The 13,852-nt window shown below is 50.6% G+C and overlaps 1 pseudogene across 1 annotated transcript in view; it reads left to right on the top strand.

Moving 5' to 3' along the window:
• The first annotated feature begins 11,074 nt into the window (after positions 1–11,074).
• Positions 11,075–13,852, top strand: part of LOC101710115 (E3 ubiquitin-protein ligase HACE1-like) — a 56,432-nt pseudogene continuing 53,654 nt past the window's right edge. The window contains exon 1 of the transcript XR_015445735.1: positions 11,075–11,215. The product of XR_015445735.1 is annotated as an E3 ubiquitin-protein ligase HACE1-like (transcript). The remainder of the gene's footprint in view (positions 11,216–13,852) is intronic.

The following is a 13,852-nucleotide window of genomic DNA, read 5'->3' as shown; positions in this document are numbered from 1 at the left end:
CCATAGGCTGGGGCACACTGGCCCAAGCCAAGCGCACCTGGAAAAGAGCTGCACAGGTGCACAAGCAACAGCCAGAGGCTCACCCTAATACCATTGATATGTGCATGAGACCCTAGCCAGAAGCTTGCTCACACAACAGGAACTGGGATACAAAGCCCCCAGCCAAAGGCCCTCCCAGACAACAGGTACATGAATTTGAATGAAATAAAAAAAAATGAGACTTCTAAAACGAAAAGATTTGAGGACCCCGCACCCTGCTCGTCACCCAGCCGACCACGCGAGGGCACCCCCTGTGTTAGTTCGGGCAAATTAAAGCCCGTCCGGCGGGTAGGCCGGGGACCCCCGCAGTCTTGGCCAGGGGTCGGGTGCCTGGGGCGCACTCTTGGCTGCCGTCCACGCCGTTTCTGGATTCGGAAGCTCCCTGGAGGCTCGCGTTATCGGCTCCCAAACGCAGATACTTTCCTTTTTCTGCTAATTATCTCAAAATTAGCTTGCCTCCCATCAGTGGCACCCTGGCTCTTAGGGCACAGGCGGGATGGATGGTCCTCCCAGAAATGCTGAGCCCCAGAGTGGCCAGTCCTGCGGCCTCCTGACCCACTTCACAGATGGGAATCTTGGGGTCAGACAAGCTCCATGAGGCAGAAAGGTCTCATTTTTCATGAGTGTCTATGTTATGGCTTGTGTTTAGATGTCCCCCTAACCTCATGCAGATCAGGTGGGACTTTCTTTTCTAGAAGTAGTTTAATCTGGAATGTGTGATGCTGGGGTTAAGGGTATGTGACTACTAAACCACTACATGTGAGTGATTAGTTTGGCACTGCCCTAATCCCAGTATCTGAATAAGATAAAAGGGGCAGAAAGATGCTAGTAAACTCTCCCTTGTTGCCTTTGCTGCCTTGTGAGCACCATGTTGTTTCTCCTCTGTGGCGCCTGTTTGTCGTCCCTGCCTTGGAGCCAGCTGATTACAGTACAAAACCCTCTATGAACTGTAAGCCAAATAAACCCCTTCCCTCTAACTTTGAGTGTCGGGTATTTTGTCTCAGCAACAAAAGAAAAGTAACTAACACAGTCAACTTGCATTGTTATGACTGCCTCGATGTCCCAAATTAACTCAGAATATTTACTTCATGGTGATTTTGACTTAGGGAAAAGCCAAAGGTTGCACAGACCTCTGTGATGGATGATGACACAGCATCATGTTTTTATAAGCCTGCCTTTCCATTGGATGGCGCTCAGCAGCAACATTCGCTGTATTTTTTATCACACCTCATGACAACACTCAGGAAAGAGGACTCCAGAACTGCCACAGAAAGTGGCAGCAACAATGGGATGTGTGTTCAAAGCAAGGGGAAGAGTCTTGAGGGGGATTCATGCAGTGTGTCTTTTACTATAATTAAGTTTTTTATTATTTATTTATTTATTTATTTATTGGTACTGGGGATCGAACTCCAGTCCTTGCGCTTGTGAGGCAGGCGATGGAACCACTGAGCTAAATCCCTGGCCCTATAATTAAGTTTTTAATTTAAACCTTAACCGTATATTGTGATCGCACCACATACCCATTTGCTCCACTTGGTCTGGAAACTCCTTCCGCTGTTTAAAAGCTCCCACATAATGACTGACCTTCCTTAGAGACCCCATCAAAGCACAACGCCTCCTCTGGGCCGGAGGCTGTGAGGGCCCCATGTTCACTGTCCACTCCAGGGCTGCTGACTGGGGAGCAGCCAGCTGCTTTTCTTCCCTAAAATAAACTTTTATTTCACTTTAGCCTGAAACCGGCCCACAGACGAGTCCCGCATACACCGGGCTGAGGGTCCACACAGGCTGATGACAACTCAGGGCACACTGTAGCCCACCTCATGGGACTCAGAGCAGGGCTGGGGCCACCATGGTGGGCAGCTCAGGCAGGCCCCAGCCAAGCTTCCCCGTAATGGCAAAGTGCACACACACACACACACACACACGTACACACACGCGCACACACGTACACACACGCGCACACACACAGAAAACAGCAGCCGTCAGTGCAAAGCACAGAGCACGGTCCCAGCTCACCAGGCGCCTGACATCTGCAAGCCCTCGTGGTCCTCACCCCAGCCTGAAGGTCTCCCTGCCGCACTGCTGAGAAGTGGGCCCAGGGCAGCTCCCCACGGTCACCAGAAGCTGCAGGTGACTTCACACGGCTCTCGTCATCTTTCAGTCACTCCAGACATGCTGACCCCGTCCCCTCTTCCCTCTGTGCGTGTCATCCTAAATCCTACAGAGGTTTCTATCTTTCTTTCTTTCTTTCTTTCTTTCTTTCTTTCTTTCTTTCTTTCTTTCTTTCTTTCTTTCTTTCCTTCCTTCCTTCCTTCTTTCCTTCCTTCCTTCCTTGTACTTGGGATGGAACACAGGACCTCGCACATGCTAGACAAATGTTCTACCACTGGGCCACATCCCAGCCTTTTTAAAAATTTTATTTTGAGCCAGGGATTTAGCTCAGTGGTTTCGCTGCCTGCTGCGCAAGCACAAGGACCCGAGTTCGATCCCCGGTACCAAAAAAAAAAAAATTATTTTGAAACAGGATCTAAGATGGCCAGGCTGGTTTCAAACTTGCCATCCTCCTGTCTCAGCCTCCCGGCTGGCTGAGATTGTATCACCCACATTCCAGCCTCTCATAGCCCCCCCCCCCGCTGGTTTGTGCACATCGCCCCTGGCCACTGCCATGTTATGGTAGGGGAGCGGGGGACAGTGGAGGTGGCCTTACAGGCGGCCGCTGCAATCATTTGCTCTGTGCCCTCCTGGAGCAGCTCTGTGGGCCTGGCTTCACCACCCAGGGCTCCCCCAGCCCGGTCACTCGAGGCAGAACGCATTTCCCAGCCTCTCTGAGGGCTCTGGCCGCGGGTGTGACCAGATGTGAGTCAGAGCGGAAGCCTCAAGTATGCGCATCCAGGGAGAAGGCATCCTGGCACCCAGAGTCCGCTGCTCCAAGGAGGACAGGGCCGAGAGGACGCAGTCTGCAGCCTCCTTCCCTAAACGACTGCGAACCCCAGACCGGGAGTGAAGACCAAGCGCTGATTGTCTCGGGTCGCTGAGCTCCAGCTGATTTGCTAAAAGCATTGCTGTGAAAGGGCTGGGGAACAGGATCGCAACCGAAAGGAAGAAGAAAAGGAGCCGTTTGCAAATCATGTTAGTTTCCCAAAGGCCTCCCCACGCTTTTGAGCCAAAAATCCCCACTATCTGGAACGCACTGGCCCTGCACACCCACAGGGACCCTCGGCAGCTCTTGGGACCTGTGCCGGAAGGTCCCTGGGGGAGGCCTCCCTGAGCTCTCTGCAGCGAGGCTCCACCCACCGCTCCTCCCCACACACTGCTCCCTCCCCAGGACTCCCCCTCCCACTCCCCACCACCACCACCACCATCACCGCTCTTCCCCTCCAGGCCCAGCTCTCTTTCCCTCCCCGGGACTCCTCCCTCTCACACCTGCATCACCTCACCGATTTCTCTTCTCTCCCCCGGAAACAGCTGTCCAGGAGCAGGTGCATTCCGTGTTCTGTGAACCGCTGACCTCAGGACCCTGATTCCGCCCCGCTCTGCGTCCTATCCCAGCGCTCTGCGCCCTGAGTGCACCTGGCCCTGTCTGCTCTGTCCCCACCCCGCGCCCTCCGGAGCCTCCTCGCCCTCCTCAGGCAAGTGGCACGCAATGCCCCCGGCCTTCACTCTCGCTGCTCAGCTACCTGGGCTACCATCTCCAGGACTGCGCGCGGCTCCTCGGGCTCCAGGAGACCTCCCCGAGGGCCTTATTTAAAACTGCAGCTCTTTCCCTGCCTCCACGACTCCATCGTTCCCCCACGCGTTATGCTTCTCCTTAGCTCTTCTCACCTTCTAACACTTACTGATTTACCTATGTATTGTTTTTTGGTGACAGGGTCCCACTACGTACTTCAGGCTCGCCTGGAACTTTTAGCTGGCCTCTAAATCCCAGAGATCCTTCTGCCCCAGCCTCCCAAGTGCTGGGATTACAGGTGTGGACCACCACACCAGCCGCTGTGTATTTGTTCAATGTCTGTCTCACCCTAGAACGTCAGGCCTATGAAAACAGGAGTGTTTTCTTCTTTACTCATGGCTGTGTCCCTGATGCCTTGAACAAAGGCTGTAGGTACTCAGTAAAAATGCACTAAGCACAGAGGAGGAGGACTAGGAAAAGCAGAGGAAGACCCAGCCTTAGAGTCTGACACTGCCGCGTCTCCTGGGGAATTATTGCTCTGCAGGGAAGCATCCCGAGTCCTCTGAGTCAGTCAGCCTCCTGGGAGGGTTCAGTTCCACAGGACCAGGAAGTGGGGAAGCCCTGGGTTTTGCACACTGAGTCACACACTGCACCAGGGTGGGCAGGGTGACGGTGCTCACAGCAGGAAGCCAGGGGAGGCAGAGGTGGGTGCCTGGGAATCCGGAGGCAGCTGTGGAGGAGGCGGGTGCCAGGGGCAGAGCTGTCCCAGCCCATGAGGAGGTGCAGCCCATCCATAGGTCCTTGCGGGAGGAGGGACAGACACCCCGAGCTGCCCTCGAAGCCTCCATCTTCTTGTCTCAGATGGGTAGGTGGGAGCGGGACTCAGGATGGACGTCGCTTTCTGCTTGATGTTGTGCTAAAGGCTCCCGTGTGCACTTCACCCAGTACTTCTGTGAGCAGGGAAGTGTCAGTGCCCTCGGAGATGAAGAAACTGAGGCACGGAGAGACTTAGCAACTCTCCCCAGCACCTCACAGGATACAGCTGAGCTGGCAGAAGGTCCCATGGGGCCCCTTCTCTCAGCTCTGCCCACTAAGCCCCTACAGTGTCAGTGCAGTGCTGAGTACACACTGCTTGGAAATAGCTGGGAGGAGGCAGAGGCAGGAGCAGTGCCAGGACAGCAGGGGCTTCTGCATTTGCTCAGCCAAGTATCTCCCTGCTCTGAGCTCGGCCGGCCCGGAACTGCCAGACACCCCAAACCAAGCAGGCTGGGCCTCCCTGACACCCTGGAGAGCAAGCCAGTCCTCAACTCCATGGCTAAGTGGTTTTTTAAAATTCTTTTATTGGTCCATTTTAGGTATACAGTACGTTTACATTTATCATTGGGTGCTTGTACCTGTGCATGATGGATCTTAGTTCTTATTTTTCCCCCATTCCCTGTGCGCCCTTCACCCCCACCACCCTTCCCTATTTACATAGATTTCGTTTCAATTTTTTTTCTTTCTCATACTTTTTCCTTTCCCTTCTTCCCTTTCCCCTTCCCCTCCCACCACCCCTACACCTTTGGACCTTTTCCTATTTCAAATTATCAATTATTCATTTTAATCATTTTAATTCTTATTTACACTTTCACTTTCTCACACTAGAGAAACTACTCAGTGTTTATACGTGTGTCCTATTTATTTCTGTTAAGACTATGGCCTAGGGCTGGGGATTTAGCTCAGTGGTTCCGGCCCCTGCTTCGCAAGCGCAAGGTCCCGAGTTTGATCTCTGGTACAAAAAAAAAAAAAGAGTATGGCCTCAATATACATCCATTTAGCTATAAATGTCTCTAGTTTGTCATTCTTTATGGCTGAGTGGTACTCCATTTTATTAAAAAACCACATCTTTATCCAGTTTCCAGTTGATGGGCACTTGGGCTGTTTCCAAGCTTTAGCTATTATAAATTGGGCCGCAATAAACATGGGTGCATATATATCACTGTGGTATGATTCTTTTCATTCTTTTGGGGAGATACCCAGCAGGGGAATAGCTGGGTCAGATGGGGCCTCTAGTCCTAGTTCTTTGAGGTATCTCCATACTGATTTCCACAGTGGTTGCACCAGTCTGCACTCCCACCAACAATGGAGAAGGGTTCCTTTCTCCCCACACCCCCGCCAGCATTTGTTATTGGTTGATTTCTTGATAGCAGCCATTCTTTCTGGGGTGAGGTGGAATCTCAGTGTTGTTTTCCTCTGCATCTGTAGAATGACCAGTGATGTTGAACATTTTTTCATATGTTTATTTGCTGCTTTTACTTCTTTGTCTGAGAAATGTCTGCTCATTTCAGATGCCCATTTTTGAATGGGATCTTTGACTTTGGGGGGTCTGATTTTTTTCAATTCTTTATATATTCTCAATAATAGACCTTTGTCTGAGATACAGCTGCTAAAAAATTTTTCCCACATTGTAGGTTGTCTCTTAGCTCTGTTGGTTTCTTTTGCAGTGCAGAAGCTTTTTAATAAGATGAGATCCCAGTTATTGATTCTTTGTGCTAGCTCCCATGCTACTGAGGATTTATTCATAAAGGCTTTTCCTATGCCAATGTCTTCAAGAGTTCTACCTAACTTATCTTCCAGCAAGTTTAGTGTTTCTGTTGTAATATTTAGATCTTTAATCCACTTCAGTCTTCATTTAGTGGATGGTGATAGGTATGGGTCTAGTTTTAATCTTTGGCAGGTTGAAATCCAGTTTTTCCAACAGCATTTATTAAAGAGACTATCTTTCCTCCAATGAGGGTGGTTGGCTCCTTTGTCAAAGATGAGGTGGCTGAGTGTGTCTGGAGTTGTTTCTGCATCTTCTAATCTACTCCACTGATCCTTGGGTCTGTTTCTTTGCCAGTACCATGCTGTTTTTACCACAGCAGATTTGTAGTATAGTTTCAAGTTGGGGATTGTGATACACCCAGCCATGTCTCTGTTGCCCAGAAATGCTTTTGCTAGTCTAGGTCTCTTCTGGTTCCAAATGAATTTTTGGATTGTTTTCTCTAGCTCTGTGAAGTATATTGTTGGAATTTCAATCGGCATTGCATTAAATCTACATAGTAGTTTTGGAAGTATGGCCATTTTCATTATATTGGTTCTTCCTACCCAGGAACAAGGGATATCTTTCCATTTTCTTATATCCTCTTCGATCTCCTTTTTCAGAGTGCTGCAGTTTTCAGTGTAGAGGTCTTTTGCTTCCTTTGTTAGGTTGATTCCTAGATATTTCTCTCTTTTTTTTTTTTTTGATGCTCTTGTAAAAGGAATTATTTCCTGAATTTCTCTCTCAATGAGTCTGCTATTTGTGTACAAGAAGGCTATTGTTTTTTGAGTGTTGACCTTGTATCCAGCTACTCTGCTGAATCTGTCAGTTAGGTCTAGAAGACTTTTGATCAAGTCTTTTGGGTCTTCTATGTGAAGTATAATATCATCAGCAAAGAATAACAGTTTAACTTCTTCCTTTCCTATCTTTATTCCTTTTATTTCTTTCTCTTTTCTAATTGCTGTGGCTAATGTTTCCAGAACAATATTGAACAGGAGTGGTGATAGTGGGCATCCTTGTCTTGTTCCTGATTTTAGTGTGAAAGTTTTCAGGTTTTGACCATTTAGTATGATGTTGGCTGTTGGTTTTTCATAGATAGCCTTAATCAGGTTGAGATAAAGACCTTCTATTTCAATTTTCTGTAGTGTTTTTATCATGAATAGGTGTTGGATTTTATCAAATGCCTTTTCTGCATCTATTGAGATGATCATATGGTTTTTGTCCTTTGATTTGTTAATATAGTGTATTACATTTATTGATTTACAAATGGTGAACCATCCTTCATCCCTGGGATAAATCCGACTTGGTCAGGGTGTATGATCTTCTCGATGACCCTTTGTATTCGGTTTGCCAGTATCTTGTTGAGGATTTTTGCATCTATGTTCACTGGGGAGATTGGTCTGTAGTTCTCTTTTTGGGTTGAGTCTTTCCCTGGTTTTGGAATCAAAGCAACACTTGCTTCCAGGCCCTGGCTAATTGTTTAGCAAACCCATATCCCTTTCCTCCAGGCCAGGAGCATTATCGAAGCTTTGTCCCCTAGCCTCCTGTCCACAGCAGTGGCTATGTGTTCGGTCCAACCAGGAGACGTCAGAGAATCCAGGCTCATAACCCAGAGCAGGACCACAGAGCCTTCACGTGGTCCTGCATGCACCTGCCCGTCAGGTGTTGACACCCAGGGTGACTTAGAAGCCACATGACGAAGATGGCAAAGCCTCCATCTCCCTGGGTCCCTGAATGACTGCATGGATCCCATCCAGACCTCCACGAGGACTTTTGGTGGAAGAGAAAGAAGCTCCTCGCATGTGAAGCAGCAGAGCTTTGGCTTTAGCTGCCATAGCTGCTAGAGCTGCCCTGGCCCACCTCAGCCCCATCTTTAGGATGTGATAATAGTTTGTATCTTCAAAGATCCTAGTAGGTTGGGTGGAATGCAACAGTATTGACATGCAAGGAGCCTCAGCAAGCCTTTGATTCTGTGTTTGGCCAGAGTTTGTGGGAACCCATGGGTGTTTGGGCTGGTGGATTACTGAGGGACACCTTGGGCTATAAATGATAGGATGCTCAAAACACAAGAATGTGTACCATTTGCTTGGCCAGGCACTGGAGATCGGCAGCCCCAGGGTTCTTTCCTTGGCTTAGCACAGCCAGGCCCTTCCTACGCTTCCACGCAGCCATTCCCAGCCTGAGGGCTTTCCACTCTAGCATCTCGCTCTGCAGCCACAGGCATTGTGTGCCCACACTGTGTTCAAAGACTGAAAGAAAGGCAGGGGTGTAGCTCAGGGGCAGAGGCTCCCGGTTCCATCCACAGCACTGAAAAAGAAAAAGAGAGGAAGCAAGACACAAGGGCGAATGCTTTCCCTGGTGAGACTCCGTCTTTTTATCTAGGAAGCCAGCTATCATGGTTTCGATCTACAACATCCCCCAAAATGTCCAAGTGGGGGCTTTGGGACAGGGATTGGGCCACGAGGTGCTATACTCATCAGTGGATTAATCTGCTGGTAACAGGTGGGGCCTGGTCAAAGGGAGTGGGCCCCTGGGGTGCAACCTCAAAGGGTATTTTCTTGTCCCCGGCTCCTCCCTTCTCTCTGTGATTCCTGGCCACCATGATGTGAGCAGCTGTCCTCCACACCAGGCCCTTCCAGGCTGTTTCTGCCTTGGAAATGGCCCACTGTGGGCTGAATCCTCTGAAACCTGGAGCCAAATTAAACCCCTCCTCCTTTAAGTTGTGGGTGTCAGGTACTTTGCCCCAGCAACAGGAAAGTGACTAAGACATCAACTTTTCCCCCCAAAAGTTCCCAGAGATATGCCCTTTCCTTTACTGGTCCAGCAGGGGGACACAGGCCACCTCTCCTAGGAGAGAGGGAGCCAGGAAACATGACTAGAGACGGGAAAGGATGTGAAAGGCAGGTCAGGCTCCAAAACAGTCATGACAGCTGGAACAGTTAGCAGCCCTGATCTGGAAAGGGCAGCAGCTGGCAGGAGGCTTGCTTTGGAAACGAGGCCCACAGCCAGGATGGGGACACCCTGGGACCTTCAGCCCTCATCCTCAGGGACCTGGGCTCCTCCTGGAGAACCTCATTTGGGAAAGTTCACCCCTCTTCAGTGATCTCCATGGTTGGTTGCAGGGCCAAAAGCCACCTTAGCCCTCAGTCCTCCCTTTCTTGCCTTCCTGGGGACCCTACTCTTTGTTGGTTCCCTCTGCAGGTGATCACTGGACTGTGCCACAGGAAGCCCTGGACCTGGATTCTGGGTCTCCAAGGGATCTTGGGCAGAAGGGAGCCCAGCCCTTCCCGCAGCAGGGCCCAGAGCAACCAGCCAGGGCGCAGGTAGCCTCGGAGGGCGGCTCCTGCATGGGGCAACACTATGGAAGGTCCTGGGGCATCTGGTCCCTCGCACAGCAGTGGCTCTCCTGCAGAGTGTGAGCCAGGATGGAAGTGTTTGGGGTGGGGCCCTTCGGGGTAGACAGAGTCAGGGAAGTCACCCTGGACCACAGGGCGAGCAAGGGCTGGGAAGAGAGGAAAAGGACAAGGCTCCAAAGCCAGGAACCTGAGATCACATCCAGCCCAAGCCACATTCTAGCTTTCAGATGAGGAAACTGAGGCACAGAGACGTTTGGTCACCTGCCCAAGGCCATAACTCAGTCCCACCAGAGCTGGGAGCCATGACCATGAGACGGATGGGGTGCAGCCACGCCCACACAGCATCACAGCAGGGAGGAGCCAGAGAGCGACTCAGCCCCTCCAGCCCCACAGCTCTGCGCACCGCCTCCCATGGACTACCACAGCTGGGAGGAGCCTGCAGACCTGGTCCAGGGCAGCTGAGGGCAGAGCCAGGTAGGCACCCCTGAAGGGGAAGATGCAGTGCACCCTCCACTTGCCAGCTGTGTGAGTTTGAGCAGGTTTCTTAGCCTCTCTGTGCCTCAGTTTCTTGTCTATAAAATGGGGGACATGAAGGTCCACACCTCAGTCCATTGCTCTGGGTATGAGGAGGTCAATACATGGGACACTTAGGAAGACACTGAATACAGTCAGTGTCGTGTGGAGGCAGCAACTGTGATTCTGGGAGGGGCAGAGCCAGCAGGAGAGGCCAGGGCAGCATGGAGCCCTGGGCTCCGTGACCCATCTGCTCTCCACCAGGCCAGGGTCGCCCAGCCTCTTGCACTGAGGACACTTACTTTTACCAGCCTGTGCCTGTAAAGGACAAAGCCCAGATTTGTTCTGTCCCTGAGCAGCCTAGAAGATTCTGTCCTGGCCTGGAGCCAGTTACTTCCACTCCTGGAGCCTCAGTTTCCCTGTCTGTGCCACAGATGGAAGAAGAAGGGGCCAGCAATATGCCTGCCGGTGGTTAGCACTGAGATGCCATTCGGTCCTCCCTGTACCCTAGGAGGCATTCTCAGCCCCAGGATGCCTGTGAGTGGTCTCCATGGCAATGGAGCATGGAAACCACCACGAGAGCATGTGGGGGACACACAGCATCAGACGGGTGGAGGAGGCCACTGATCAATGCCACCTCCTGGCCAGGCTGGGAGCCGGCCAGCTGCCTGCCCACCCAGACTGCACTCCCCTCCCCAGAGTTGCGTCATCGACCAACACTGCTCCTGCATTCAGTGCCCACCCTCCTGGAGCTTCAGACACAAGGCCTAGGAGAGAGGCCAGACTGTTCCGTCTGCAGAACGGGGCAACTGAAGCACAAAGCAAAGTGATGCTGACCAAGGTCCCTCGCTTCCTGTTGTCCTCTGGGAGAGGGGAAGGGGCAGTTGGCTGGGGTGCAGAAGGTTCAGGCCTGGAGACCCCAGAGGCAAGCAGGGCTGGATGAGGAAGCCGAGCCCCCGGAGAACACTGCTCATCAACAGCTTCCCTCCTGTGGAGCCCAGCTCAGCCCCAGAGCCGCCCCACACGGCATCCAGACAGCCTCGAGAGCAAGGTTGGGAGAACAGCTTGGTTCCTGAGCAGGTGATGCCCGGGCAGAGGGCTCAGGCCAGAGCCAGGGTGGCAGCCCTGACAGCAGCGTCCTAGGCTTTTGGACTCCACAGGATTTATTTAACTCTTTAGCCTTCCACTGGGGCCAGCTCTGTCCCCCTTAGAATGTCACATGTTGATGCCCCAGTCCCCAGTGTGACTGTGCTTGGAGACAGGGCCTAAGAGGAAATAATTAGGGCTCAATGAGGTCATGAGGGTGGAGCCCTGATCCCAGGGTAGTGTCCTGGTGCGAAGAGCACCTGTCTCTCTCCAAACCTGCATGAATGGGAGGTCCTGTGAGCACTCAGAGAGAGGCAGCTGTCACAGGCTAGGCTGGGGTCTCCTCCTACTCCCTGCATTGCTACCACTGTGACTTCAGACTTCCAGCCCCCAGCATCCAGAAAGGAAGTTCGTGTAATAAGTAAGAGAGGGAGCTCGAGGTTCCTTCTGCCCCTCCCAGAACTTGCAAATGCCCCTCCCTGGAAGGCACAGAGCCCACCCACAGACACCTGCCACACGGAAGGGACACTCACCCCAAGTCCCTGACCCTCGAGGGCTTAACACCTGATGCTTTGACATTCCCACCCACTTCCCTCCCCCTCCCACAGCTGCTGCGTCCCTGAGGACACCAGCCCTGACACTTCCTGGATCAGTGTCCACTCCTCTCTACTGGGGACAGACATCTAGGCAAATCCCAAAGGAGCCTCCATCTCTCCCCAGCATTCCTCCAGCAGAGGCGCATTACCATGACAGATGTATGGATAGGTAAAATGTTCTCTACATATACAATGAAATGTTACTCCGCCTTAAAAAGGAAGGAAATTCTGGCACACGAATGAAACTTGAGGACATTACACTAAGTGAAACAAGCCAGTCTCAAAAACATACATACTGTAGGATTCCACATAGGTGAGGCCCCTGGAGTAGTAGTCAGATTCACAGAAACTAGAAAGGCAGGTTCTAACAGCAGGCGGGAGGAGCGAGAGCAATGGGGACAGTTAAAGTGTGGGAAGATGTAAAAAGCTCTGGAGATGGAAAAAAATAAAAATTAAAATAAATTTTTTAAAAAGCTTTAGAGATAGGTGGTGATGATGGTTTCACAACAATGTGAATATCGTTGATGCCACCAAACTTGACATTTAAAAATGGCTAAAGGGGGCTGGGGTATAGCTTAGTGATAGAGCACAGTGCAAAGCCCTAGAATCGATCCCCAGCAACCCCCTCAAAAGGGAGATGGTAAACCCAGAATTGACCTACAACAGAAAAGAGGAAGAAATTTCACTTGTGACTTCTGTCTCTACCTTTTGTCGCCATTAACTGACTACTGGTTTTTGTTGTTGTTTTGTTTTGTTTTGGTACCGGGGATCGAACCAAGGACCTTGTGCTAACTGCCTGTTTTTAAGATGTTGTGTCTGAGTTACTGACAATAACCAAGTGGCATCTGATCTCATCTCACAAGGAGATCTGAGTGGGGCTGGAGTGCCCCATAGGTACCGAGCAAGGAGATCTGCAATGCTGATGGAGGGGTCCTTCTAGGGCAGTGCCTTTAGTGCTGGACCTCACAACCCCTATGGAGCTTTTGAAAAAGCCCAGGGCCAGGTCTGTACTCAGACCAGTGATATCAGTACATCTGGGCTCGGAACCAAGGCTGCAGGATCATTTGAAAGTTACATTACTGAGAAGATAGCAGATGTCTCCAAAACCCCAGAGGCACACAGGGAGGGTGCTGGCATTCTCCTGGAGGCCTCTCATTCAGTCCCTTCAGTGTTACCTCAGGCTACTTGTCCAGCTCCTGCACCTTCTGACATGGTAGGAGAACCCATCTTTATCCCCAATGACACCATAGAATAAGGTGTGATGGTTTGGATCCTGAGTCTGCTCCAAAAGACCGTGAATTGAAAGCTTAGTTCCCAGCTGATGGTGCTGACATAGTTGAACCTTTAGGAGGTGGGGCCTAGTGGAAGGAAGGGAGGTCACTGGGGGTGTGGCCTGGAAGGGGATATTGGGACTTTGGCACTTCCTCTCTCTTTACTTCCTGGCCACCATGAGGTCGCAGCCTCCTCCATACCCACTCCCTGCCACCATGATGTTCTGACTCACCACAGCCCAAAGCCATGGAGCTGTGAAACCATGGACTGAAGTCTTTGAAGGTATAAGCCAAAATAACTGTTTTCTCCTTTTAAGTTGATTTTCTCATGTATTATGTTATGGTAAAGAAAAGACAACTATTAATATACAGAATGCTAGGTGAAACAGATTGTCAGAATAACAAAGGCAATTAGAGAATATGACAGGAAACTACCTTAGAATTGATATGAATCATCCGTATTTCTTCCATGAAATGGCCCTTCTCAAACACGGTATTTCTCACCAAATATTCCTTGTTTTTCACCCTGCTTTGTCCAAAGGAAAAATGTTTTCACATCCTTTTTTATAGCACCCCTGGCCTCCCATTCAATCTCTGTCCCTTCTGGGTTGAAACTACAGCCACAAAACTCCCTCTCTCCTGATGTTAAAAGTTTTTTACCTCTCCTTTCTCACCCTACTCTTTAATTTTAACAACATCCTATCCAACAATACTGAGAACTATCCTTTTCTGAATCAAATTAGCAATTCCTAAAGTAATAACTA

Source organism: Heterocephalus glaber, unplaced genomic scaffold (assembly GCF_053883595.1).
Source record: "Heterocephalus glaber isolate CG9 unplaced genomic scaffold, H.glaber_assembly_v1.0 deba00001645, whole genome shotgun sequence".
NCBI classification, from domain to species: Eukaryota; Metazoa; Chordata; class Mammalia; order Rodentia; family Bathyergidae; genus Heterocephalus; species Heterocephalus glaber.
Note: the sequence above shows the minus strand (reverse complement) of the source record. Positions and strands in the feature narration are given on the sequence as shown.